Here is a 27,873-nt window from a genome sequence, read left to right on the forward strand (position 1 = left end):
CAGCAGCTTGAGGCCGGGCCAGTACCGGCATGGGAGACTGGCTGGGAATCCCTGGTCCTGTTGACATTTTGTACGTTTTTTTTCCAAGCTTGCCCTTCCGAGTTTATCCTTCTTGAAAAAAACGTCAGAGATGGCACGCTTCCGTCAACAGCCATTCTAAGCTGAATATGCATTCCCTCGTCAGATCGCAGCCTCTAAGCAGCTTGAGGCCGGTCCAGTACCGGCATGGGAGACTGGCTGGGAATCCCTGGTCCTGTTGACATTCTGTACGTTTTTTTTCCAACCTTGCCCTTCCGAGTTTATCCTTCTTGAAAAAAACGTCAGAGATGGCACGCTTCCGTCAACAGCCATTCTAAGCTGAATATGCATTCCCTCGTCAGATCGCTGCCTCTAAGCAGCTTGAGGCTGTGCCAGTACCGGCATGGGAGACTGGCTGGGAATCCATGGTCCTGTTGACGTTTTGTACGTTTTTTTTCCAAGCTTGCCCTTCCGAGTTTATCCTTCTTGAAAAGAACGTCAGAGATGGCACACTTCCGTCAACGGCCATTCTAAGCTGAATATGCATGCCCTCGTCAGATCGCAGCCGCTAAGCAGCTTGAGGCCGGGCCAGTACCGGCATGGGAGACTGGCTGGGAATCCCTGGTCCTGTTGACATTTTGTACGTTTTTTTTCCAAGCTTGCCCTTCCGAGTTTATCCTTCTTGAAAAAAACGTCAGAGATGGCACGCTTCCATCAATGGCCATTCTAAGCTGAATATGCATACCCTCGTCAGATCGCAGCCGCTAAGCAGCTTGAGGCCGGGCCAGTACCGGCATGGGAGACTGGCTGAGAATCCCTGGTCCTGTTGACATTTTGTACGTTTTATTTCCAAGCTTGCCCTTCCGAGTTTATCCTTCTTGAAAAGAACGTCAGAGATGACACGCTTCCGTCAACGGCCATTCTAAGCTGAATATGCATTCCCTAGTCAGATCGCAGCCGCTAAGCAGCTTGAGGCAGGGCCACTACGGGCATGGGAGACTAGCTGGGAATCCCTGGTCCTGTTGACATTTTGTACGTTTTATTTCCAAGCTTGCCCTTCCGAGTTTATCCTTCTTGAAAAGAACGTCAGAGATGGCACACTTCTGTCAACGGCCATTCTAAGCTGAATATGCATGCCCTCGGCAGATCGCAGCCGCTAAGCAGCTTGAGGCCGGGCCAGTACCGGCATGGGAGTCTGGCAGGGAATCCCTGGTCCTGTTGACATTTTGTACGTTTTTTTTCCAAGCTTGCCCTTCCGAGTTTATCCTTCTTGAAAAGAACGTCAGAGATGGCATGCTTCTGTCAACGGCCATTCTAAGCTGAATATGCATGCCCTCGTCAGATCGCAGCCGCTAAGCAGCTTGAGGCCGGGTCAGTACCGGCATGGGAGACTGGCTGGGAATCCCTGATCCTGTTGACATTTTGTACGTTTTATTTCCAAGCTTGCCCTTCCGAGTTTATCCTTCTTGAAAAGAACGTCAGAGATGACACACTTCCGTCAACGGACATTCTAAGCTGAATATGCATGTGCTCGTCAGATCGCAGCTGCTAAGCAGCTTGAGGCAGGGCCACTACGGGCATGGGAGACTTGCTGGGAATCCCTGGTCCTGTTGACATTTTGTACGTCTTATTTCCAAGCTTTCCCTTCCGAGTTTATCCTTCTTGAAAAGAACGTCAGAGATGGCACGCTTCCGTCAACGGCCATTCTAAGCTGAATATGCATGTACTCGTCAGATCGCAGCCGCTAAGCAGCTTGAGGCCGGGCCATTACCGGCATGGGAGACTGGCTGGGAATCCCTGGTCCTGTTGATATTTTGTACGTTTTTTTTCCAAGCTTGCCCTTCCGAGTTTATCCTCTTGAAAAGAACATCAGAGATGGCACGCTTCCGTCAATGGCCATTCTAAGCTGAATATGCATGCCCTCGTCAGATCGCAGCCGCTATGCAGCTTGAGGCCGGGCCAGTACCGGCATGGGAGACTGGCTGGGAATCCCTGGTCCTGTTGACATTTTGTACGTTTTTTTTCCAAGCTTGCCCTTCCGAGTTTATCCTTCTTGAAAAGAACGTCAGAGATGGCACGCTTCCGTCAACGGCCATTATAAGCTGAATATGCATGCCCTCGTCAGGTCGCAGCCGCTAAGCAGCTTGAGGCCGGGCCAGTACCGGCATGGTAGACTGGCTGGGAATCCCTGGTCCTGTTGACATTTTGTACGTTTTTTTTCCAAGCTTGCCCTTCCGAGTTTATCCTTCTTGAAAAGAACGTCAGAGATGGCACGCTTTCGTCAACGGCCATTCTAAGCTGAATATGCATGCCCTCGTCAGATCGCAGTCTCTAAGCAGCTTGAGGCCGGGCCAGTACCGGCATGGGAGACTGGCTGGGAATCCCTGGTCCTGTTGACATTCTGTTAGTTTTTTTTCCAAGCTTGCCCTTCCGAGTTTATCCTTCTTGAAAAAAACGTCAGAGATGGCACGCTTCCGCCAACGGCCATTCTAAGCTGAATATGCAAGCCCTCGTCAAATCGCAGTCGCTAAGCAGCTTGAGGCCGGGCCAGTACCGGCATCGGAGACTGGCTGGGAATCCCTGGTCCTGTTGACATTTTGTACGTTTTTTTTACAAGCTTGCCCTTCCGAGTTTATCCTTCTTGAAAAGAACGTCAGAGATGGCACGCTTCCGTCAACGGCCATTCTAAGCTGAATATGCATGCCCTCGTCAGATCGCAGCCGCTAAGCAGCTTGAGGCCGGGCCAGTACCGGCATGGGAGACTGGCTGGGAATCACTGGTCCTGTTGACATTTTGTACGTTTTTTTTCCAAGCTTGCCCTTCCGAGTTTATCCTTCTTGAAAAAAACGTCAGAGATGGCACGCTTCTGTCAACGGCCATTCTAAGCTGAATATGCATGCCCTCGTCAGTTCGCAGCCGCTAAGCAGCTTGAGGCCGGGCCAGTACCGGCATGGGAGACTGGCTGGGAATCCCTGGTCCTGTTGACATTTTGTACGTTTTTTTTCCAAGCTTGCCCTTCCGAGTTTATCGTTCTTGAAAAGAACGTCAGAGATGGCACGCTTCCATCAACGGCCATTCTAAGCTGAATATGCATTCCCTCGTCAGATCGCAGCTGCTAAGCAGCTTGAGGCAGGGCTAGTACCGGCATGGGAGACTGGCTGGGAATCCGTGGTCCTGTTGACGTTTTGTACGTTTTTTTTCCAAGCTTGCCCTTCCGAGTTTATCCTTCTTGAAAAGAACATCAGAGTTGGCACGCTTCCGTCAACGGCCATTCTAAGCTGAATATGCATGCCCTCGTCAGATCGCAGCAGCTTGAGGCCGGGCCAGTACCGGCATGGGAGACTGGCTGGGAATCCCTGGTCCTGTTGACATTTTGTACGTTTTTTTTCCAAGCTTGCCCTTCCGAGTTTATCCTTCTTGAAAAAAACGTCAGAGATGGCACTCTTCCGTCAACGGCCATTCTAAGCTGAATATGCATGCCCTCGTCAGATCGCAGCCACTAAGCAGCTTGAGGCCGGGCCAGTAACGGCATGGGAGACTAGCTGGGAATCCCTGGTCCTGTTGACATTTTGTACGTTTTTTTTCCAAGCTTGCCCTTCCGAGTTTATCCTTCTTGAAAAGAACGTCAGAGATGGCACGCTTCTGTCAACGGCCATTCTAAGCTGAATATGCATGCCCTCGTCAGATCGCAGCCGCTAAGCAGCTTGAGGCTGGGCCAGTACCGGCATGGGAGACTGGCTGGGAATCCCTGATCCTGTTGACATTTTGTACGTTTTATTTCCAAGCTTGCCCTTCCGAGTTTATCCTTCTTGAAAAGAACGTCAGATATGACACGCTTCCTTCAACGGCCATTCTAAGCTGAATATGCATGCCCTCGTCAGATCGCAGCCGCTAAGCAGCTTGAGGGCGGGCCAGTACCGGCATGGGAGACTGGCTGGGAATCCCTGGTCCTGTTGACATTTTGTACGTTTTTTTTCCAAGCTTGCCCTTCCGAGTTTATCCTTCTTGAAAAGAACGTCAGAGATGACACGCTTCCGTCAACGGCCATTCTAAACTGAATATGCATGCCCTCGTCAGATCGCAGCCGCTAAGCAGCTTGAGGCCGGGCCAGTACCGGCATGGGAGACTGGCTGGGAATCCCTGGTCCTGTTGACATTTTGTACGTTTTTTTTCCAAGCTTGCCCTTCCGAGTTTATCCTTCTTGAAAAGAACGTCAGAGATGGCACGCTTCCGTCAACGGCCATTCTAAGCTTAATATGCATGCCCTCGTCAGATCGCAGCCGCTAAGCAGCTTGAGGCCGGGCCAGTACCGGCATGGGAGACTGGCTGGGAATCCCTGGTCCTGTTGACATTTTGTACGTTTTTTTTCCAAGCTTGCCCTTCCGAGTTTATCCTTCTTGAAAAGAACGTCAGAGATGGCACGCTTCCGTCAACGGCCATTCTAAGCTGAATATGCATTCCCTCGTCAGATTGCAGCCGCTAAGCAGCTTGAGGCTGGGCCAGTACCGGCATGGGAGACTGGCTGGGAATCACTGGTCCTGTTGACATTTTGTACGTTTTTTTTCCAAGCTTGCCCTTCCGAGTTTATCCTTCTTGAAAAGAACGTCAGAGATGGCACGCTTCCGTCAACGGCCATTCTAAGCTCAATATGCATGCCCTCGTCAGATCGCAGCAGCTTGAGGCCGGGCCAGTACCGGCATGGGAGACTGGCTGGGAATCCCTGGTCCTGTTGACATTTTGTACGTTTTTTTTCCAAGCTTGCCCTTCCGAGTTTATCCTTCTTGAAAAAAACGTCAGAGATGGCACACTTCCGTCAACGGACATTCTAAGCTGAATATGCATCCCCTCGTCAGATCGCAGCCGCTAAGCAGCTTGAAGCCGGGCCAGTACCGGCATGGGAGACTGGCTGGGAATCCCTGGTCCTGTTGACATTTTGTACGTTTTTTTTCCAAGCTTGCCCTTCCGAGTTTATCCTTCTTGAAAAGAACGTCAGAGATGGCATTCTTCCGTCAACGGCCATTCTAAGCTGAATATGCATGCCCTCGTCAGATCGCAGCCGCTAAGCAGCTTGAGGGCGGGCCAGTACCGGCATGGGAGACTGGCTGGGAATCCCTGGTCCTGTTGACATTTTGTACGTTTTTTTTCCAAGCTTGCCCTTCCGAGTTTATCCTTCTTGAAAAGAACGTCAGAGATGGCATGCTTCCGTCAACGGCCATTCTAAGCTGAATATGCATGCCCTCGTCAGATCGCAGCCGCTAAGCAGCTTGAGGCCAGGCCAGTACCGGCATGGGAGACTGGCTGGGAATCCCTGGTCCTGTTGACATTTTGTACGTTTTTTTTCCAAGCTTGCCCTTCCGAGTTTATCGTTCTTGAAAAGAACGTCAGAGATGGCACGCTTCCATCAACGGCCATTCTAAGCTGAATATGCATTCCCTCGTCAGATCGCAGCCGCTAAGCAGCTTGAGGCAGGGCTAGTACCGGCATGGGAGACTGGCTGGGAATCCGTGGTCCTGTTGACATTTTGTACGTTTTTTTTCCAAGCTTGCCCTTCCGAGTTTATCCTTCTTGAAAAGAACGTCAGAGATGGCACGCTTCCGTCAACGGCCATTCTAAGCTGAATATGCATGCCCTCGTCAGATCGCAGCAGCTTGAGGCCGGGCCAGTACCGGCATGGGAGACTGGCTGGGAATCCCTGGTCCTGTTGACATTTTGTACGTTTTTTTTCCAAGCTTGCCCTTCCGAGTTTATCCTTCTTGAAAAAAACGTCAGAGATGGCACTCTTCCGTCAACGGCCATTCTAAGCTGAATATGCATGCCCTCGTCAGATCGCAGCCACTAAGCAGCTTGAGGCCGGGCCAGTACCGGCATGGGAGACTGGCTGGGAATCCCTGGTCCTGTTGACATTTTGTACGTTTTTTTTTCCAAGCTTGCCCTTCCGAGTTTATCCTTCTTGAAAAGAACGTCAGAGATGGCACGCTTCCGTCAACGGCCATTCTAAGCTGAATATGCATTCCCTCGTCAGATCGCAGCCGCTAAGCAGCTTGAGGCCGGGCCAGTACCGGCATGGGAGACTGGCTGGGAATCCCTGGTCCTGTTGACATTTTGTACGTTTTTTTTCCAAGCTTGCCCTTCCGAGTTTATCCTTCTTGAAAAGAACGTCAGAGATGGCACGCTTCCGTCAACGGCCATTCTAAGCTTAATATGCATGCCCTCGTCAGATCGCAGCCGCTAAGCAGCTTGAGGCCGGGCCAGTACCGGCATGGGAGACTGGCTGGGAATCCCTGGTCCTGTTGACATTTTGTACGTTTTTTTTCCAAGCTTGCCCTTCCGAGTTTATCCTTCTTGAAAAGAACGTCAGAGATGGCACGCTTCCGTCAACGGCCATTCTAAGCTGAATATGCATTCCCTCGTCAGATCGCAGCCGCTAAGCAGCTTGAGGCTGGGCCAGTACCGGCATGGGAGACTGGCTGGGAATCACTGGTCCTGTTGACATTTTGTACGTTTTTTTTCCAAGCTTGCCCTTCCGAGTTTATCCTTCTTGAAAAGAACGTCAGAGATGGCACGCTTCCGTCAACGGCCATTCTAAGCTGAATATGCATGCCCTCGTCAGATCGCAGCAGCTTGAGGCCGGGCCAGTACCGGCATGGGAGACTGGCTGGGAATCCCTGGTCCTGTTGACATTTTGTACGTTTTTTTTCCAAGCTTGCCCTTCCGAGTTTATCCTTCTTGAAAAAAACGTCAGAGATGGCACACTTCCGTCAACGGACATTCTAAGCTGAATATGCATCCCCTCGTCAGATCGCAGCCGCTAAGCAGCTTGAGGCCGGGCCAGTACCGGCATGGGAGACTGGCTGGGAATCCCTGGTCCTGTTGACATTTTGTACGTTTTTTTTCCAAGCTTGCCCTTCCGAGTTTATCCTTCTTGAAAAGAACGTCAGAGATGGCATTCTTCCGTCAACGGCCATTCTAAGCTGAATATGCATGCCCTCGTCAGATCGCAGCCGCTAAGCAGCTTGAGGGCGGGCCAGTACCGGCATGGGAGACTGGCTGGGAATCCCTGGTCCTGTTGACATTTTGTACGTTTTTTTTCCAAGCTTGCCCTTCCGAGTTTATCCTTCTTGAAAAGAACGTCAGAGATGGCATGCTTCCGTCAACGGCCATTCTAAGCTGAATATGCATGCCCTCGTCACATCGCAGCCGCTAAGCAGCTTGAGGCCAGGCCAGTACCGGCATGGGAGACTGGCTGGGAATCCCTGGTCCTGTTGACATTTTGTACGTTTTTTTTCCAAGCTTGCCCTTCCGAGTTTATCGTTCTTGAAAAGAACGTCAGAGATGGCACGCTTCCATCAACGGCCATTCTAAGCTGAATATGCATTCCCTCGTCAGATTGCAGCCGCTAAGCAGCTTGAGGCAGGGCTAGTACCGGCATGGAAGACTGGCTGGGAATCCGTGGTCCTGTTGACATTTTGTACGTTTTTTTTCCAAGCTTGCCCTTCCGAGTTTATCCTTCTTGAAAAGAACGTCAGAGATGGCACGCTTCCGTCAACGGCCATTCTAAGCTGAATATGCATGCCCTCGTCAGATCGCAGCAGCTTGAGGCCGGGCCAGTACCGGCATGGGAGACTGGCTGGGAATCCCTGGTCCTGTTGACATTTTGTACGTTTTTTTTCCAAGCTTGCCCTTCCGAGTTTATCCTTCTTGAAAAAAACGTCAGAGATGGCACTCTTCCGTCAACGGCCATTCTAAGCTGAATATGCATGCCCTCGTCAGATCGCAGCCACTAAGCAGCTTGAGGCCGGGCCAGTAACGGCATGGGAGACTGGCTGGGAATCCCTGGTCCTGTTGACATTTTGTACGTTTTTTTTCCAAGCTTGCCCTTCCGAGTTTATCCTTCTTGAAAAGAACGTCAGAGATGGCACGCTTCTGTCAACGGCCATTCTAAGCTGAATATGCATGCCCTTGTCAGATCGCAGCCGCTAAGCAGCTTGAGGCTGGGCCAGTACCGGCATGGGAGACTGGCTGGGAATCCCTGATCCTGTTGACATTTTGTACGTTTTATTTCCAAGCTTGCCCTTCCGAGTTTATCCTTCTTGAAAAGAACGTCAGATATGACACGCTTCCTTCAACGGCCATTCTAAGCTGAATATGCATGCCCTCGTCAGATCGCAGCCGCTAAGCAGCTTGAGGGCGGGCCAGTACCGGCATGGGAGACTGGCTGGGAATCCCTGGTCCTGTTGACATTTTTTCCTTTTTTTTTCCAAGCTTGCCCTTCCGAGTTTATCCTTCTTGAAAAGAACGTCAGAGATGGCACGCTTCCGTCAACGGCCATTCTAACCTGAATATGCATGCCCTCGTCAGATCGCAGCCGCTAAGCAGCTTGAGGCCGGGCCAGTACCGTCATGGGAGACTGTCTGGGAATCCCTGGTCCTGTTGACATTTTGTACGTTTTTTTTCCAAGCTTGCCCTTCCGAGTTTATCCTTCTTGAAAAGAACGTCAGAGATGACACGCTTCCGTCAACGGCCATTCTAAGCTGAATATGCATGCCCTCGTCAGATCGCAGCCGCTAAGCAGCTTGAGGCCGGGCCAGTACCGGCATGGGAGACTGGCTGGGAATCCCTGGTCCTGTTGACATTTTGTACGTTTTTTTTCCAAGCTTGCCCTTCCGAGTTTATCCTTCTTGAAAAGAACGTCAGAGATGGCACGCTTCCGTCAACGGCCATTCTAAGCTGAATATGCATTCCCTCGTCAGATCGCAGCCGCTAAGCAGCTTGAGGCTGGGCCAGTACCGGCATGGGAGACTGGCTGGGAATCACTGGTCCTGTTGACATTTTGTACGTTTTTTTTCCAAGCTTGCCCTTCCGAGTTTATCCTTCTTGAAAAGAACGTCAGAGATGGCACGCTTCCGTCAACGGCCATTCTAAGCTGAATATGCATGCCCTCGTCAGATCGCAGCAGCTTGAGGCCGGGCCAGTACCGGCATGGGAGACTGGCTGGGAATCCCTGGTCCTGTTGACATTTTGTACGTTTTTTTTCCAAGCTTGCCCTTCCGAGTTTATCCTTCTTGAAAAAAACGTCAGAGATGGCACGCTTCCGTCAACGGACATTCTAAGCTGAATATGCATGCCCTCGTCAGATCGCAGCCGCTAAGCAGCTTGAGGCCGAGCCAGTACCGGCATGGGAGACTGGCTGGGAATCCCTGGTCCTGTTGACATTTTGTACGTTTTTTTTCCAAGCTTGCCCTTCCGAGTTTATCCTTCTTGAAAAGAACGTCAGAGATGGCATGCTTCCGTCAACGGCCATTCTAAGCTGAATATGCATGCCCTCGTCAGATCGCAGCCGCTAAGCAGCTTGAGGGCGGGCCAGTACCGGCATGGGAGACTGGCTGGGAATCCCTAGTCCTGTTGACATTTTGTACGTTTTTTTTCCAAGCTTGCCCTTCCGAGTTTATCCTTCTTGAAAAGAACGTCAGAGATGGCATGCTTCCGTCAACGGCCATTCTAAGCTGAATATGCATGCCCTCGTCAGATCGCAGCCGCTAAGCAGCTTGAGGCCAGGCCAGTACCGGCATGGGAGACTGGCTGGGAATCCCTGATCCTGATGACATTTTGTACGTTTTATTTCCAAGCTTGCCCTTCCGAGTTTATCCTTCTTGAAAAGAACGTCAGAGATGACACGCTTCCGTCAACGGCCATTCTAAGCTGAATATGCATGCCCTCGTCAGATCGCAGCCGCTAAGCAGCTTGAGGCAGGGCCAGTATCGGCATGCGAGATTGACTGGGAATCCCTGGTCCTGTTGACATTTTGTACGTTTTTTTTCCAAGCTTGCCCTTCCGAGTTTATCCTTCTTGAAAAAAATGTCAGAGATGGCATGCTTCCGTCAACGGCCATTCTAAGCTGAATATGCCTTCCCTCGTCAGATCGCAGCCGCTAAGCAGCTTGAGGCCGGGCCAGTACCGGCATGGGAGACTGGCTGCGAATCCCTGGTCCTGTTGACATTTTGTACGTTTTTTTTCCAAGCTTGCCCTTCCGAGTTTATCCTTCTTGAAAAGAACATCAGAGATGGCACACTTCCGTCAACGGCCATTCTAAGCTGAATATGCATGCCCTCGTCAGATCGCAGCCTCTAAGCAGCTTGAGGTCGGGCCAGTACCGGCATGGGAGACTGGCTGGGAATCCCTGGTCCTGTTGACATTCTGTACGTTTTTTTTCCAAGCTTGCCCTTCCGAGTTTATCCTTCTTGAAAAAAACGTCAGAGATGGCACGCTTCCGTCAACGGCCATTCTAAGCTGAATATGCATGCCCTCGTCAGATAGCAGCCGCTAAGCATCTTGAGGCCGGGCCAGTACCGGCATGGGAGACTGGCTGGGAATCCCTGGTCCTGTTGACATTTTGTACGTTTTTTTTCCAAGCTTGCCCTTCCGAGTTTATCCTTCTTGAAAAGAACATCAGAGATGGCACGCTTCCGTCAACGGCAATTCTAACCTGAATATGCATGCCCTTGTCAGATCGCAGCCGCTAAGCAGCTTGAGGCCGGGCCAGTACCGGCATGGGAGACTGGCTGGGAATCCCTGGTCCTGTTGACATTTTGTACGTTTTTTCTCCAAGCTTGCCCTTCCGAGTTTATCCTTCTTGAAAAAAACGTCAGAGATGGCACGCTTCCGTGAACGGCCATTCTAAGCTGAATGTGCCTGCCCTCGTCAGATCGCAGCCGCTAAGCAGCTTGAGGCCGGGCCAGTACCGGCATGGGAGACTGGCTGGGAATCCCTGGTCCTGTTGACATTTTGTACGTTTTTTTTCCAAGCTTGCCCTTCCGAGTTTATCCTTCTTGAAAAGAACGTGAGAGATTGCACGATTCTGTCAACGGCCATTCTAAGCTGAATATGCATTCCCTCGTCAGATCGCAGCCGCTAAGCAGCTTGAGGCTGGGCCAGTACCGGCATGGGAGACTGGCTGGGAATCCCTGGTCCTGTTGACATTTTGAACGTTTTTTTTCCAAGCTTGCCCTTCCGAGTTTATCCTTCTTGAAAAGAACGTCAGAGATGGCACGCTTCCGTCAACGGCCATTCTATGCTGAATATGCATGCCCTCGTCAGAGCGCAGCAGCTTGAGGCCGGGCCAGTACCGGCATGGGAGACTGGCTGGGAATCCTTGGTCCTGTTGAAATTTTGTACGTTTTTTTTCCAAGCTTGCCCTTCCGAGTTTATCCTTCTTGAAAAAAACGTCAGAGATGGCACGCTTCCGTCAACGGCCATTCTAAGCTGATTATGCATGCCCTCGTCAGAGCGCAGCAGCTTGAGGCCGGGCCAGTACCGGCATGGGAGACTGGCTGGGAATCCCTGGTCCTGTTGACATTTTGTACGTTTTTTTTCCAAGCTTGCCCTTCCGAGTTTATCCTTCTTGAAAAAAACGTCAGAGATGGCACGCTTCCGTCAACAGCCATTCTAAGCTGAATATGCATTCCCTCGTCAGATTGCAGCCTCTAAGCAGCTTGAGGCCGTTCCAGTACCGGCATGGGAGACTGGCTGGGAATCCCTGGTCCTGTTGACATTCTGTACGTTTTTTTTCCAACCTTGCCCTTCCGAGTTTATCCTTCTTGAAAAAAACGTCAGAGATGGCATGCTTCCGTCAACGGCCATTCTAAGCTGAATATGCATGCCCTCGTCACATCGCAGCCGCTAAGCAGCTTGAGGCTGTGCCAGTACCGGCATGGGAGACTGGCTGGGAATCCATGGTCCTGTTGACGTTTTGTACGTTTTTTTTCCAAGCTTGCCCTTCCGAGTTTATCCTTCTTGAAAAGAACGTCAGAGATGGCACGCTTCCGTCAACGGCCATTCTAAGCTGAATATGCATGCCCTCGTCAGATCGCAGCCGCTAAGCAGCTTGAGGCCGGGCCAGTACCGGCATGGGAGACTGGCTGGGAATCCCTCGTCCTGTTGACATTTTGTACATTTTTTTTCCAAGCTTGCCCTTCCGAGTTTATCCTTCTTGAAAAAAACGTCAGAGATGGCACGCTTCCGTCAACAGCCATTCTAAGCTGAATATGCATTCCCTCGTCAGATCGCTGCCTCTAAGCAGCTAGAGGCCGGTCCAGTACCGGCATGGGAGACTGGCTGGGAATCCCTGGTCCTGTTGACATTCTGTACATTTTTTTTCCAAGCTTGCCCTTCCGAGTTTATCCTTCTTGAAAAAAACGTCAGAGATGGCATGCTTCCGTCAACGGCCATTCTAAGCTGAATATGCATTCCCTCGTCACATCGCAGCCGCTAAGCAGCTTGAGGCTGTGCCAGTACCGGCATGGGAGACTGGCTGGGAATCCATGGTCCTGTTGACGTTTTGTACGTTTTTTTTCCAAGCTTGCCCTTCCGAGTTTATCCTTCTTGAAAAGAACGTCAGAGATGGCACGCTTCCGTCAACGGCCATTCTAAGCTGAATATGCATGCCCTCGTCAGATCGCAGCCGCTAAGCAGCTTGAGGTCGGGCCAGTACCGGCATGGGAGACTGGCTGGGAATCCCTGGTCCTGTTGACATTTTGTACGTTTTTTTTCCAAGCTTGCCCTTCCGAGTTTATCCTTCTTGAAAAAAACGTCAGAGATGGCACGCTTCCATCAATGGCCATTCTAAGCTGAATATGCATGCCCTCGTCAGATCGCAGCCGCTAAGCAGCTTGAGGCCGGGCCAGTACCGGCATGGGAGACTGGCTGAGAATCCCTGGTCCTGTTGACATTTTGTACGTTTTATTTCCAAGCTTGCCCTTCCGAGTTTATCCTTCTTGAAAAGAACATCAGAGATGACACGCTTCCGTCAACGGCCATTCTAAGCTGAATATGCATTCCCTCGTCAGATCGCAGCCGCTACGCAGCTTGAGGCAGGGCCACTACGGGCATGGGAGACTAGCTGGGAATCCCTGGTCCTGTTGACATTTTGTACGTTTTATTTCCAAGCTTGCCCTTCCGAGTTTATCCTTCTTGAAAAGAACGTCAGAGATGGCACGCTTCCGTCAACGGCCATTCTAAGCTGAATATGCATGCCATCGGCAGATCACAGCCGCTAAGCAGCTTGAGGCCGGGCCAGTACCGGCATGGGAGTCTGGCTGGGAATCCCTGGTCCTGTTGACATTTTGTACGTTTTTTTTCCAAGCTTGCCCTTCCGAGTTTATCCTTCTTGAAAAGAACGTCAGAGATGGCATGCTTCTGTCAACGGCCATTCTAAGCTGAATATGCATGCCCTCGTCAGATCGCAGCCGCTAAGCAGCTTGAGGCCTGGTCAGTACCGGCATGGGAGACTGGCTGGGAATCCCTGATCCTGTTGACATTTTGTACGTTTTATTTCCAAGCTTGCCCTTCCGAGTTTATCCTTCTTGAAAAGAACGTCAGAGATGACACACTTCCGTCAACGGCCATTCTAAGCTGAATATGCATGTGCTCGTCAGATCGCAGCCGCTAAGCAGCTTGAGGCAGGGCCTCTACGGGCATGGGAGACTTGCTGGGAATCCCTGGTCCTGTTGACATTTTGTACGTCTTATTTCCAAGCTTGCCCTTCCGAGTTTATCCTTCTTGAAAAGAACATCAGAGATGGCACGCTTCCGTCAACGGCCATTCTAAGCTGAATATGCATGCACTCGTCAGATCGCAGCCGCTAAGCAGCTTGAGGCCGGGCCAGTACCGGCATGGGAGACTGGCTGGGAATCCCTGGTCCTGTTGATATTTTGTACGTTTTTTTTCCAAGCTTGCCCTTCCGAGTTTATCCTCTTGAAAAGAACATCAGAGATGGCACGCTTCCGTCAATGGCCATTCTAAGCTGAATATGCATGCCCTCGTCAGATCGCAGCCGCTATGCAGCTTGAGGCCGGGCCAGTACCGGCATGGGAGACTGGCTGGGAATCCCTGGTCCTGTTGACATTTTGTACGTTTTTTTTCCAAGCTTGCCCTTCCGAGTTTATCCTTCTTGAAAAGAACGTCAGAGATGGCACGCTTCCGTCAACGGCCATTCTAAGCTGAATATGCATGCCCTCGTCAGATCGCAGCCGCTAAGCAGCTTGAGGCCGGGCCAGTACCGGCATGGGAGACTGGCTGGGAATCCCTGGTCCTGTTGACATTTTGTACGTTTTTTTTCCAAGCTTGCCCTTCCGAGTTTATCCTTCTTGAAAAGAACGTCAGAGATAGCACGCTTCCGTCAACGGCCATTCTAAGCTGAATATGCATGCCCTCGTCAGATCGCAGTCTCTAAGCAGCTTGAGGCCGGGCCAGTACCGGCATGGGAGACTGGCTGGGAATCCCTGGTCCTGTTGACATTCTGTTAGTTTTTTTTCCAAGCTTGCCCTTCCGAGTTTATCCTTCTTGAAAAAAACGTCAGAGATGGCACTGTTCCGTCAACGGCCATTCTAAGCTGAATGTGCCTGCCCTCGTCAGATCGCAGCCGCTAAGCAGCTTGAGGCCGGGCCAGTACCGGCATGGGAGACTGGCTGGGAATCCCTGGTCCTGTTGACATTTTGTACGTTTTTTTTCCAAGCTTGCCCTTCCGAGTTTATCCTTCTTGAAAAGAACGTGAGAGATTGCACGATTCTTTCAACGGCCATTCTAAGCTGAATATGCATTCCCTCGTCAGATCGCAGCCGCTAAGCAGCTTGAGGCTGGGCCAGTACCGGCATGGGAGGCTGGGCCAGTACCAGCATGGGAGGCTGGGCCAGTACCGGCATGGGAGACTGGCTGGGAATCCCTGGTCCTGTTGACATTTTGAACGTTTTTTTTCCAAGCTTGCCCTTCCGAGTTTATCCTTCTTGAAAAGAACGTCAGAGATGGCACGCTTCCGTCAACGGCCATTCTAAGCTGAATATGCATGCCCTCGTCAGAGCGCAGCAGCTTGAGGCCGGGCCAGTACCGGCATGGGAGACTGGCTGGGAATCCTTGGTCCTGTTGCCATTTTGTACGTTTTTTTTCCAACATTGCCCTTCCGAGTTTATCCTTCTCGAAAAAAACGTCAGAGATGGCACGCTTCCGTCAACGGCCATTCTAAGCTGATTATGCATGCCCTCGTCAGAGCGCAGCAGCTTGAGGCCGGGCCAGTACCGTCATGGGAGACTGGCTGGGAATCCCTGGTCCTGTTGACATTTTGTACGTTTTTTTTCCAAGCTTGCCCTTCCGAGTTTATCCTTCTTGAAAAAAACGTCAGAGATGGCACGCTTCCGTCAACAGCCATTCTAAGCTGAATATGCATTCCCTCGTCAGATCGCAGCCTCTAAGCAGCTTGAGGCCGGTCCAGTACCGGCATGGGAGACTGGCTGGGAATCCCTGGTCCTGTTGACATTCTGTACGTTTTTTTTCCAACCTTGCCCTTCCGAGTTTATCCTTCTTGAAAAAAACGTCAGAGATGGCACACTTCCGTCAACAGCCATTCTAAGCTGAATATGCATTCCCTCGTCAGATCGCTGCCTCTAAGCAGCTTGAGGCTGTGCCAGTACCGGCATGGGAGACTGGCTGGGAATCCATGGTCCTGTTGACATTTTGTACGTTTTTTTTCCAAGCTTGCCCTTCCGAGTTTATCCTTCTTGAAAAGAACGTCAGAGATGGCACGCTTCCGTCAACGGCCATTCTAAGCTGAATATGCATGCCCTCGTCAGATCGCAGCCGCTAAGCAGCTTGAGGCCGGGCCAGTACCGGCATGGGAGACTGGCTGGGAATCCCTGGTCCTGTTGACATTTTGTACGTTTTTTTTCCAAGCTTGCCCTTCCGAGTTTATCCTTCTTGAAAAAAACGTCAGAGATGGCACGCTTCCATCAATGGCCATTCTAAGCTGAATATGCATTCCCTCGTCAGATCGCAGCCGCTAAGCAGCTTGAGGCCGGGCCAGTACCGGCATGGGAGACTGGCTGAGAATCCCTGGTCCTGTTGACATATTGTACGTTTTATTTCCAAGCTTGCCCTTCCGAGTTTATCCTTCTTGAAAAGAACGTCAGAGATGACACGCTTCCGTCAACGGCCATTCTAAGCTGAATATGCATTCCCTCGTCATATCGCAGCCGCTAAGCAGCTTGAGGCAGGGCCACTACGGGCATGGGAGACTAGCTGGGAATCCCTGGTCCTGTTGACATTTTGTACGTTTTATTTCCAAGCTTGCCCTTCCGAGTTTATCCTTCTTGAAAAGAACGTCAGAGATGGCACGCTTCCGTCAACGGCCATTCTAAGCTGAATATGCATGCCCTCGGCAGATCGCAGCCGCTAAGCAGCTTGAGGCCGGGCCAGTACCGGCATGGGAGTCTGGCAGGGAATCCCTGGTCCTGTTGACATTTTGTACGTTTTTTTTCCAAGCTTGCCCTTCCGAGTTTATCCTTCTTTAAAAGAACGTCAGAGATAGCACGCTTCTGTCAACGGCCATTCTAAGCTGAATATGCATGCCCTCGTCAGATCGCAGCCGCTAAGCAGCTTGAGGCCGGGTCAGTACCGGCATGGGAGACTGGCTGGGCATCCCTGATCCTGTTGACATTTTGTACGTTTTATTTCCAAGCTTGCCCTTCCGAGTTTATCCTTCTTGAAAAGAACGTCAGAGATGACACACTTCCGTCAACGGCCATTCTAAGCTGAATATGCATGTGCTCGTCAGATCGCAGCCGCTAAGCAGCTTGAGGCAGGGCCACTACGGGCATGGGAGACTTGCTGGGAATCCCTGGTCCTGTTGACATTTTGTACGTCTTATTTCCAAGCTTGCCCTTCCGAGTTTATCCTTCTTGAAAAGAACGTCAGAGATGGCACGCTTCCGTCAACGGCCATTCTAAGCTGAATATGCATGCACTCGTCAGATCGCAGCCGCTAAGCAGCTTGAGGCCGGGCCATTACCGGCATGGGAGACTGGCTGGGAATCCCTGGTCCTGTTGATATTTTGTACGTTTTTTTTCCAAGCTTGCCCTTCCGAGTTTATCCTCTTGAAAAGAACATCAGAGATGGCATGCTTCCGTCAATGGCCATTCTAAGCTGAATATGCATGCCCTCGTCAGATCGCAGCCGCTATGCAGCTTGAGGCCGGGCCAGTACCGGCATGGGAGACTGGCTGGGAATCCCTGGTCCTGTTGACATTTTGTACGTTTTTTTTCCAAGCTTGCCCTTCCGAGTTTATCCTTCTTGAAAAGAACGTCAGAGATGGCACGCTTCCGTCAACGGCCATTCTAAGCTGAATATGCATGCCCTCGTCAGATCGCAGCCGCTAAGCAGCTTGAGGCCGGGCCAGTACCGGCATGGGAGACTGGCTGGGAATCCCTGGTCCTGTTGACATTTTGTACGTTTTTTTTCCAAGCTTGCCCTTCCGAGTTTATCCTTCTTGAAAAGAACGTCAGAGATGGCACGCTTCCGTCAACGGCCATTCTAAGCTGAATATGCATGCCCTCGTCAAATCGCAGCCGCTAAGCAGCTTGAGGCCGGGCCAGTACCGGCATGGGAGACTGGCTGGGAATCCCTGGTCCTGTTGACATTTTGTACGTTTTTTTTACAAGCTTGCCCTTCCGAGTTTATCCTTCTTGAAAAGAACGTCAGAGATGGCATGCTTCCGTCAACGGCCATTCTAAGCTGAATATGCATGCCCTCGTCAGATCGCAGCCGCTAAGCAGCTTGAGGCCGGGCCAGTACCGGCATGGGAGACTGGCTGGGAATCACTGGTCCTGTTGACATTTTGTACGTTTTTTTTCCAAGCTTGCCCTTCCGAGTTTATCCTTCTTGAAAAAAACGTCAGAGATGGCACGCTTCTGTCAACGGCCATTCTAAGCTGAATATGCATGCCCTCGTCAGATTGCAGCCGCTAAGCAGCTTGAGGCCGGGCCAGTACCGGCATGGGAGACTGGCTGGGAATCCCTGGTCCTGTTGACATTTTGTACGTTTTTTTTCCAAGCTTGCCCTTCCGAGTTTATCGTTCTTGAAAAGAACGTCAGAGATGGCACGCTTCCATCAACGGCCATTCTAATCTGAATATGCATTCCCTCGTCAGATCGCAGCTGCTAAGCAGCTTGAGGCAGGGCTAGTACCGGCATGGGAGACTGGCTGGGAATTTGTGGTCCTGTTGACATTTTGTACGTTTTTTTTCCAAGCTTGCCCTTCCGAGTTTATCCTTCTTGAAAAGAACGTCAGAGATGGCACGCTTCCGTCAACGGCCATTCTAAGCTGAATATGCATGCCCTCGTCAGATCGCAGCAGCTTGAGGCCGGGCCAGTACCGGCATGGGAGACTGGCTGGGAATCCCTGGTCCTGTTGACATTTTGTACGTTTTTTTTCCAAGCTTGCCCTTCCGAGTTTATCCTTCTTGAAAAAAACGTCAGAGATGGCACTCTTCCGTCAACGGCCATTCTAAGCTGAATATGCATGCCCTCGTCAGATCGCAGCCACTAAGCAGCTTGAGGCCGGGCCAGTAACGGCATGGGAGACTGGCTGGGAATCCCTGGTCCTGTTGACATTTTGTACGTTTTTTTTCCAAGCTTGCCCTTCCGAGTTTATCCTTCTTGAAAAGAACGTCAGAGATGGCACGCTTCTGTCAACGGCCATTCTAAGCTGAATATGCATGCCCTCGTCAGATCGCAGCCACTAAGCAGCTTAAGGCTGGGCCAGTACCGGCATGGGAGACTGGCTGGGAATCCCTGATCCTGTTGACATTTTGTACGTTTTATTTCCAAGCTTGCCCTTCCGAGTTTATCCTTCTTGAAAAGAACGTCAGATATGACACACTTCCTTCAACGGCCATTCTAAGCTGAATATGCATGCCCTCGTCAGATCGCAGCCGCTAAGCAGCTTGAGGGTGGGCCAGTACCGGCATGGGAGACTGGCTGGGAATCCCTGGTCCTGTTGACATTTTGTACGTTTTTTTTCCAAGCTTGCCCTTCCGAGTTTATCCTTCTTGAAAAGAACGTCAGAGATGGCACGCTTCCGTCAACGGCCATTCTAACCTGAATATGCATGCCCTCGTCAGATCGCAGCCGCTAAGCAGCTTGAGGCCGGGCCAGTACCGGCATGGGAGACTGTCTGGGAATCCCTGGTCCTGTTGACATTTTGTACGTTTTTTTTCCAAACTTGCCCTTCCGAGTTTATCCTTCTTGAAAAGAACGTCAGAGATGGCACGCTTCTGTCAACGGACATTCTAAGCTGAATATGCATGCCCTCGTCAGATCGCAGCCGCTAAGCAGCTTGAGGCCGGGCCAGTACCGGCATGGGAGACTGGCTGGGAATCCCTGGTCCTGTTGACATTTTGTACGTTTTTTTTCCAAGCTTGCCCTTCCGAGTTTATCCTTCTTGAAAAGAACGTCAGAGATGGCACGCTTCCGTCAACGGCCATTCTAAGCTGAATATGCATTCCCTCGTCAGATCGCAGCCGCTAAGCAGCTTGAGGCTGGGCCAGTACCGGCATGGGAGACTGGCTGGGAATCACTGGTCCTGTTGACATTTTGTACGTTTTTTTTCCAAGCTTGCCCTTCCGAGTTTATCCTTCTTGAAAAGAACGTCAGAGATGGCACGCTTCCATCAACGGCCATTCTAAGCTGAATATGCATGCCCTCGTCAGATCGCAGCAGCTTGAGGCCGGGCCAGTACCGCCATGGGAGACTGGCTGGGAATCCCTGGTCCTGTTGACATTTTGTACGTTTTTTTTCCAAGCTTGCCCTTCCGAGTTTATCCTTCTTGAAAAAAACGTCAGAGATGGCACGCTTCCGTCAACGGACATTCTAAGCTGAATATGCATGCCCTCGTCAGATCGCAGCCGCTAAGCAGCTTGAGGCCGGGCCAGTACCGGCAGGGGAGACTGGCTGGGAATCCCTGGTCCTGTTGACATTTTGTACGTTTTTTTTCCAAGCTTGCCCTTCCGAGTTTATCCTTCTTGAAAAGAACGTCAGAGATGGCATGCTTCCGTCAACGGCCATTCTAAGCTGAATATGCATGCCCTCGTCAGATTGCAGCCGCTAAGCAGCTTGAGGGCGGGCCAGTACCGGCATGGGAGACTGGCTGGGAATCCCTGGTCCTGTTGACATTTTGTACGTTTTTTTTCCAAGCTTGCCCTTCCGAGTTTATCCTTCTTGAAAAGAACGTCAGAGATGGCACGCTTCCGTCAACGGCCATTCTAAGCTGAATATGCATGCCCTCGTCAGATCGCAGCCGCTAAGCAGCTTGAGGCCAGGCCAGTACCGGCATGGGAGACTGGCTGGGAATCCCTGGTCCTGTTGACATTTTGTACGTTTTTTTTCCAAGCTTGCCCTTCCGAGTTTATCGTTCTTGAAAAGAACGTCAGAGATGGCACTCTTCCATCAACGGCCATTCTAAGCTGAATATGCATTCCCTCGTCAGATCGCAGCCGCTAAGCAGCTTGAGGCAGGGCTAGTACCGGCATGGGAGACTGGCTGGGAATCCCTGGTCCTGTTGACATTTTGTACGTTTTTTTTCCAAGCTTGCCCTTCCGAGTTTATCCTTCTTGAAAAAAACGTCAGAGATGGCACTCTTCCGTCAACGGCCATTCTAAGCTGAATATGCATGCCCTCGTCAGATCGCAGCCACTAAGCAGCTTGAGGCCGGGCCAGTAACGGCATGGGAGACTGGCTGGGAATCCCTGGTCCTGTTGACATTTTGTACGTTTTTTTTCCAAGCTTGCCCTTCCGAGTTTATCCTTCTTGAAAAGAACGTCAGAGATGGCACGCTTCTGTCAACGGCCATTCTAAGCTGAATATGCATGCCCTCGTCAGATCGCAGCCGCTAAGCAGCTTGAGGCTGGGCCAGTACCGGCATGGGAGACTGGCTGGGAATCCCTGATCCTGTTGACATTTTGTACGTTTTATTTCCAAGCTTGCCCTTCCGAGTTTATCCTTCTTGAAAAGAACGTCAGATATGACACGCTTCCTTCAACGGCCATTCTAAGCTGAATATGCATGCCCTCGTCAGATCGCAGCCGCTGAGCAGCTTGAGGGTGGGCCAGTACCGGCATGGGAGACTGGCTGGGAATCCCTTGTCCTGTTGACATTTTGTACGTTTTTTTTCCAAGCTTGCCCTTCCGAGTTTATCCTTCTTGAAAAGAACGTCAGAGATGGCACGCTTCCGTCAACGGCCATTCTAACCTGAATATGCATGCCCTCGTCAGATCGCAGCCGCTAAGCAGCTTGAGGCCGGGCCAGTACCGGCATGGGAGACTGTCTGGGAATCCCTGGTCCTGTTGACATTTTGTACGTTTTTTTTCCAAGCTTGCCCTTCCGAGTTTATCCTTCTTGAAAAGAACGTCAGAGATGGCACGCTTCCGTCAACGGCCATTCTAAGCTGAATATGCATGCCCTCGTCAGATCGCAGCCGCTAAGCAGCTTGAGGCCGGGCCAGTACCGGCATGGGAGACTGGCTGGGAATCCCTGGTCCTGTTGACATTTTGTACGTTTTTTTTCCAAGCTTGCCCTTCCGAGTTTATCCTTCTTGAAAAGAACGTCAGAGATGGCACGCTTCCGTCAACGGCCATTCTAAGCTGAATATGCATGCCCTCGTCAGATCGCAGCAGCTTGAGGCCGGGCCAGTACCGGCATGGGAGACTGGCTGGGAATCCCTGGTCCTGTTGACATTTTGTACGTTTTTTTTCCAAGCTTGCCCTTCCGAGTTTATCCTTCTTGAAAAAAACGTCAGAGATGGCACGCTTCCGTCAACGGACATTCTAAGCTGAATATGCATGCCCTCGTCAGATCGCAGCCGCTAAGCAGCTTGAGGCCGGGCCAGTACCGGCATGGGAGACTGGCTGGGAATCCCTGGTCCTGTTGACATTTTGTACGTTTTTTTTTCCAAGCTTGCCCTTCCGAGTTTATCCTTCTTGAAAAGAACGTCAGAGATGGCATGCTTCCGTCAACGGCCATTCTAAGCTGAATATGCATGCCCTCGTCAGATCGCAGCCGCTAAGCAGTTTGAGGCTGGGCCAGTGCTGGCATGGGAGACTGGCTGGGAATCCGTGGTCCTGTTGACATTTTGTACGTTTTTTTTCCAAGCTTGCACTTCCGAGTTTATCCTTCTTGAAAAGAACGTCAGACATAGCATGCTTCCGTCAACGGCCTTTCTAAGCTAAATATGCATGCCATCGTCAGATCGCAGCCGCTAAACAGCGTGAGGCCGGGACAATACCGGCATGGGAGACTTGCTGGGAATCCCTGGTCCTGTTGACATTTTGTACGTTTTTTTTCCAAGCTTGCCCTTCCGAGTTTTCCTTCTTGAAAAGAACGTCAGAGATGGCACGCTTCCGTCAACGGCCATTCTAAGCTGAATATGCCTTCCCTCGTCAGATCGCAGCTGCTAAGCAGCTTGAGGCCGGGCCAGTACCGGCATGGGAGACTGGCTGGGAATCCCTGGTCCTGTTGACATTTTGTACGGTTTTATTCCAAGCTTGCCCTTCCGAGTTTATCCTTTTTGAAAAGAACGTTAGAGATGGCACGCTTCCGTTAACGGCCATTCTAAGCTGAATATGCATGCCCTCGTCAGATCGCAGCTGCTAATCAGCTTGAGGCCGGGCCAGTACCGGCATGGGAGACTGGCTGGGAATCCCTGGTCCTGTTGACATTTTGTACGGTTTTTTTCCAAGCTTTCCCTTCCGAGTTTATCCTTTTTGAAAAGAACATCAGAGATGAAAAGTTTCAGTCAACGGTCATTGTAAGCTGAATATGCATGCCCTCGTCAGATCGCAGCCGCTAAGCAGCTTGAGGCCGGGCCAGTGCTGGCATGGGAGACTGGCTGGGAATCCGAGGTTCTGTTGACATTTTGTACGTTTTTTTCCAAGCTTGCACTTCCGAGTTTATCCTTCTTGATAAGAACGTCAGACATTGCACACTTCCGTCAACGGCCTTTCTAAGCTGAATATGCATGCCATCGTCAGATCGCAGCCGATAAACAGCGTGAGGCCGGGACAATACCGGCATGGGAGACTTGCTGGGAATCCCTGGTCCTGTTGACATTTTGTACGTTTTTTTTCCAAGCTTGCCCTTCCGAGTTTTCCTTCTTGAAAAGAACGTCAGAGATGGCACGCTTCCGTCAACGGCCATTCTAAGCTGAATATGCCTTCCCTCGTCAGATCGCAGCTGCTAAGCAGCTTGAGGCCGGGCCAGTACCGGCATGGGAGACTGGCTGGGAATCCCTGGTCCTGTTGAAGTTTTGTACGGTTTTTTTCCAAGCTTGCCCTTCCGAGTTTATCCTTTTTGAAAAGAACGTCAGAGATGGCACACTTCCGTTAACGGCCATTCTAAGCTGAATATGCATTCCCTCGTCAGATCGCAGCTGCTAATCAGCTTGAGGCCGGGCCAGTACCCGCATGGGAGACTGGCTGGGAATCCCTGGTCCTGTTGACATTTTGTACGTTTTATTTCCACGCTTGCCATTCCGAGTTTATCCTTCTTGAAAAGAACGTCAGAGATGACATGCTTCAGTCAACGGTCATTCTAAGCTTAATATGCATGCCCTCGTCAGATCGCAGCCGCTAAGCAGCTTGAGGCTGGGCCAGTACCGGCATGGGAGACTGGCTGGGAATCCCTGCTTGTGTAGACATTTTGTACGTTTTATTTCCAAGCTTGCCCTTCCGAGTTTATCCTTCTTGAAAAGAACGTCAGAGATGGCATGCTTCCGTCAACATCCATTCTAAGCTGAATATGCGTGTCCTCGTCAGATCGCAGCCGCTAAGCAGCTTGAGGCCGGGCAAGTACCCGCATGGGAGACTTGCAGGGAATCCCTGGTCCTGTTGACATTTTGTACGTTTTTTGCCAAGCTTGCCCTTCCGAGTTTATCCTTCTTGAAAAGAACGTCAGAGATGGCATGATTTTGTCAACGGCCATTCTACGCTGAATATGCATTCCCTTGTCAGATCGCAGCCGCTAAGCAGCTTGAGGCAGGGCCAGTACCGGCTTGTGAGACTGGCTGGGAATCCCTGGCCCTGTTGACATTTTGTACGTTTTATTTCCAAGCTTGCCCTACCGAGTTTATCCTTCTTGAAAAGAACGTCAGAGATGCCACACTTCCTTCAATGGCCATTCTAAGCTGACTATGCATTCCCTCGTCAGATCGCAGCCGCTAAGCTGCTTGTGGCCGGGCCAGGACTGGCTGGGAATCCTTGGTCCTGTTGACCTTTCGTACGTTTTTTTTCCAAGCTTGCCATTCCGAGTTTATCCTTCTTGAAAAGAACATCAGAGATGGCACACCTCCATCAACGGCCATTCTAAGCTGAATATGCATGCCCTCGTCAGATCGCAGCAGCTAAGCAGCTAGAGGCAGGGCCAGTACCGCCATGGGAGACTGGCTGGGAATCCCTGGTGCTGTAGGAGTTTTGTACGTTTTATTTCCATGCTTGCCCTTCCGAGTTTATCCTTCTTGAAAAGAACGTCAGAGATGGCACGCTGCCTTCAACGGCCATTCTAAGCTGAATATTCCTTCCCTCGTCAGATCGCAGCTGCTAAGCAGCTTGAGGCAGGGCCAGTACCGGCATGGGAGACTGGCTGGGAATCCCTGGTCCTGTTGACGTTTTGTACGTTTTTTTTCCAAGCTTGCCCTTCCGAGTTTATCCTTCTTGAAAAGAACATCAGAGATTTGCAGGCACCCGTAAACGGACATTCTAAGCTCAATATGCATGCCCTCGTCAGATCGCAGCCGCCAAGCAGCTTGAGGCAGGGCCAATATCGGCATGGGAGACTGGCTGGGAATCCGTGGTCCTGTTGACATTTTGTACGTTTTATTTCCAAGCTTGCCCTTCCGACTTTATCCTTCTTGAAAAGAACGTCAGAGATGGCATGCTTCTGTCAACGGCCGTTCTAAGCTGAAGATGCATCCCCTTGTCAGATCGCAGCAGCTAAGCAGCTTGAGGCTGGGCCAGTACCGGCATGGGAGACTGGCTGGGAATCCCTTGTCCTGTTGACATTTTGTACGTTTTATTTCCAAGCTTACCCTTCCGAGTTTATCCTTCTTGAAAAGAACGTCAGAGATGGCGCGCTTCTGTCAACGGCCATTCTAAGCTGAATATGCATTCCCTCGTCAGATCGCAGCCGCTAAGCAGCTTGAGGCTGGGCCAGTACCGGCATGGGAGAATAGCTGGGAATCCCTGGTCCTGTTGACATTTTGTACATTTTTTTTCCAAGCTTGCCCTTCTGAGTTTATCATTCTTGAAAAGAACGTCAGAGACGGCACGCTTCCGTCAACGGCCATTCTAAGCTGAATATGCCTTCCCTCGTCAGATCGCAGCTGCTAAGCAGCTTGAGGCCGGGCCAGTACCGGCATGGGAGACTGGCTGGGAATCCCTGGTCCTGTTGAAGTTTTGTACGGTTTTTTTCCAAGCTTGCCCTTCCGAGTTTATCCTTTTTGAAAAGAACGTCAGAGATGGCACACTTCCGTTAACGGCCATTCTAAGCTGAATATGCATTCCCTCGTCAGATCGCAGCTGCTAATCAGCTTGAGGCCGGGCCAGTACCCGCATGGGAGACTGGCTGGGAATCCCTGGTCCTGTTGACATTTTGTACGTTTTATTTCCACGCTTGCCATTCCGAGTTTATCCTTCTTGAAAAGAACGTCAGAGATGACATGCTTCAGTCAACGGTCATTCTAAGCTTAATATGCATGCCCTCGTCAGATCGCAGCCGCTAAGCAGCTTGAGGCTGGGCCAGTACCGGCATGGGAGACTGGCTGGGAATCCCTGCTTGTGTAGACATTTTGTACGTTTTATTTCCAAGCTTGCCCTTCCGAGTTTATCCTTCTTGAAAAGAACGTCAGAGATGGCATGCTTCCGTCAACATCCATTCTAAGCTGAATATGCGTGTCCTCGTCAGATCGCAGCCGCTAAGCAGCTTGAGGCCGGGCAAGTACCCGCATGGGAGACTTGCAGGGAATCCCTGGTCCTGTTGACATTTTGTACGTTTTTTGCCAAGCTTGCCCTTCCGAGTTTATCCTTCTTGAAAAGAACGTCAGAGATGGCATGATTTTGTCAACGGCCATTCTACGCTGAATATGCATTCCCTTGTCAGATCGCAGCCGCTAAGCAGCTTGAGGCAGGGCCAGTACCGGCTTGTGAGACTGGCTGGGAATCCCTGGCCCTGTTGACATTTTGTACGTTTTATTTCCAAGCTTGCCCTACCGAGTTTATCCTTCTTGAAAAGAACGTCAGAGATGCCACACTTCCTTCAATGGCCATTCTAAGCTGACTATGCATTCCCTCGTCAGATCGCAGCCGCTAAGCTGCTTGTGGCCGGGCCAGGACTGGCTGGGAATCCTTGGTCCTGTTGACCTTTCGTACGTTTTTTTTCCAAGCTTGCCATTCCGAGTTTATCCTTCTTGAAAAGAACATCAGAGATGGCACACCTCCATCAACGGCCATTCTAAGCTGAATATGCATGCCCTCGTCAGATCGCAGCAGCTAAGCAGCTAGAGGCAGGGCCAGTACCGCCATGGGAGACTGGCTGGGAATCCCTGGTGCTGTAGGAGTTTTGTACGTTTTATTTCCAAGCTTGCCCTTCCGAGTTTATCCTTCTTGAAAAGAACGTCAGAGATGGCACGCTGCCTTCAACGGCCATTCTAAGCTGAATATTCCTTCCCTCGTCAGATCGCAGCTGCTAAGCAGCTTGAGGCAGGGCCAGTACCGGCATGGGAGACTGGCTGGGAATCCCTGGTCCTGTTGACGTTTTGTACGTTTTTTTTCCAAGCTTGCCCTTCCGAGTTTATCCTTCTTGAAAAGAACATCAGAGATTTGCAGGCACCCGTAAACGGACATTCTAAGCTCAATATGCATGCCCTCGTCAGATCGCAGCCGCCAAGCAGCTTGAGGCAGGGCCAATATCGGCATGGGAGACTGGCTGGGAATCCGTGGTCCTGTTGACATTTTGTACGTTTTATTTCCAAGCTTGCCCTTCCGACTTTATCCTTCTTGAAAAGAACGTCAGAGATGGCATGCTTCTGTCAACGGCCGTTCTAAGCTGAAGATGCATCCCCTTGTCAGATCGCAGCAGCTAAGCAGCTTGAGGCTGGGCCAGTACCGGCATGGGAGACTGGCTGGGAATCCCTTGTCCTGTTGACATTTTGTACGTTTTATTTCCAAGCTTACCCTTCCGAGTTTATCCTTCTTGAAAAGAACGTCAGAGATGGCGCGCTTCTGTCAACGGCCATTCTAAGCTGAATATGTATTCCCTCGTCAGATCGCAGCCGCTAAGCAGCTTGAGGCTGGGCCAGTACCGGCATGGGAGAATAGCTGGGAATCCCTGGTCCTGTTGACATTTTGTACATTTTTTTTCCAAGCTTGCCCTTCTGAGTTTATCATTCTTGAAAAGAACGTCAGAGACGGCACGCTTCCGTCAACGGCCGTTCTAAGCTGAATATGCATGCCCTCGTCAGATCGCAGCAGCTTGAGGCAGGGCCAGTACCGGCATGAGATATTTGCTTGGAATCCCTGGTCCTGTTGACATTTTGTACGTTTTATTTCCAAGCTTGCCCTTCCGAGTTTATCCTTCTTGAAAAGAACGTCAGAGATGGCACGCTTCCGGCAACGGCCATTCTAAGCTGAATATGCATGCCCTCGTCATATCGCAGCCGCTAAGCAGCTTGACGCAGGGCCAGTACCGGCATGGGAGATTGGCAGGGAATCCCTGGTCCTGTCGACGTTTTGCACATTTTATTTCCAAGCTTGCACTTCCGAGTTTATCCTTCTTGAAAAGAACGTCAGAGAAAAATTGCTTCCGTCAACGGCCATTCTAAGCTGAGTATTCCTTCCCTTGTCAGAGTGCAGCTGCTAAGCAGCTTTAGGCAGGGCCAGTACCGGCATGGGAGACTGGCTGGGAATCCCTGGTCCTGTTGACATTTTGTACGTTTTTTTTCCAAGCTTGCCCTTCCGAGTTTATCCTTCTTGAAAAGAACGTCAGAGATTGC

The 27,873-nt window shown here is 50.9% G+C and overlaps 14 pseudogenes; all 14 read left to right on the top strand.

Moving 5' to 3' along the window:
- Nucleotides 1–535: 535 nt before the first annotated feature.
- On the top strand, nt 536–654 carry LOC141055230 (5S ribosomal RNA; annotated as a pseudogene).
- A 2,232-nt stretch (nt 655–2,886) lies between these two features.
- On the top strand, nt 2,887–3,005 carry LOC141056796 (5S ribosomal RNA; annotated as a pseudogene).
- A 2,217-nt stretch (nt 3,006–5,222) lies between these two features.
- On the top strand, nt 5,223–5,341 carry LOC141051395 (5S ribosomal RNA; annotated as a pseudogene).
- A 461-nt stretch (nt 5,342–5,802) lies between these two features.
- Nucleotides 5,803–5,921, top strand: LOC141051840 (5S ribosomal RNA; annotated as a pseudogene).
- A 2,610-nt stretch (nt 5,922–8,531) lies between these two features.
- LOC141055241 (5S ribosomal RNA) lies at nt 8,532–8,650 on the top strand (annotated as a pseudogene).
- Nucleotides 8,651–10,679: 2,029 nt separating this feature from the next.
- LOC141059206 (5S ribosomal RNA) lies at nt 10,680–10,798 on the top strand (annotated as a pseudogene).
- A 3,196-nt stretch (nt 10,799–13,994) lies between these two features.
- Nucleotides 13,995–14,113, top strand: LOC141055252 (5S ribosomal RNA; annotated as a pseudogene).
- Nucleotides 14,114–14,386: 273 nt separating this feature from the next.
- On the top strand, nt 14,387–14,505 carry LOC141052903 (5S ribosomal RNA; annotated as a pseudogene).
- A 1,089-nt stretch (nt 14,506–15,594) lies between these two features.
- On the top strand, nt 15,595–15,713 carry LOC141055263 (5S ribosomal RNA; annotated as a pseudogene).
- A 1,448-nt stretch (nt 15,714–17,161) lies between these two features.
- On the top strand, nt 17,162–17,280 carry LOC141055274 (5S ribosomal RNA; annotated as a pseudogene).
- A 1,833-nt stretch (nt 17,281–19,113) lies between these two features.
- On the top strand, nt 19,114–19,232 carry LOC141059310 (5S ribosomal RNA; annotated as a pseudogene).
- An 853-nt stretch (nt 19,233–20,085) lies between these two features.
- Nucleotides 20,086–20,204, top strand: LOC141051401 (5S ribosomal RNA; annotated as a pseudogene).
- Nucleotides 20,205–21,261: 1,057 nt separating this feature from the next.
- Nucleotides 21,262–21,380, top strand: LOC141055285 (5S ribosomal RNA; annotated as a pseudogene).
- A 265-nt stretch (nt 21,381–21,645) lies between these two features.
- Nucleotides 21,646–21,764, top strand: LOC141051300 (5S ribosomal RNA; annotated as a pseudogene).
- Nucleotides 21,765–27,873: the final 6,109 nt, after the last annotated feature.

Source organism: Dendrobates tinctorius, unplaced genomic scaffold (assembly GCF_039654945.1).
Source record: "Dendrobates tinctorius isolate UK_male_01 unplaced genomic scaffold, ASM3965494v1 ptg000011l, whole genome shotgun sequence".
NCBI classification, from domain to species: domain Eukaryota; kingdom Metazoa; phylum Chordata; class Amphibia; order Anura; family Dendrobatidae; genus Dendrobates; species Dendrobates tinctorius.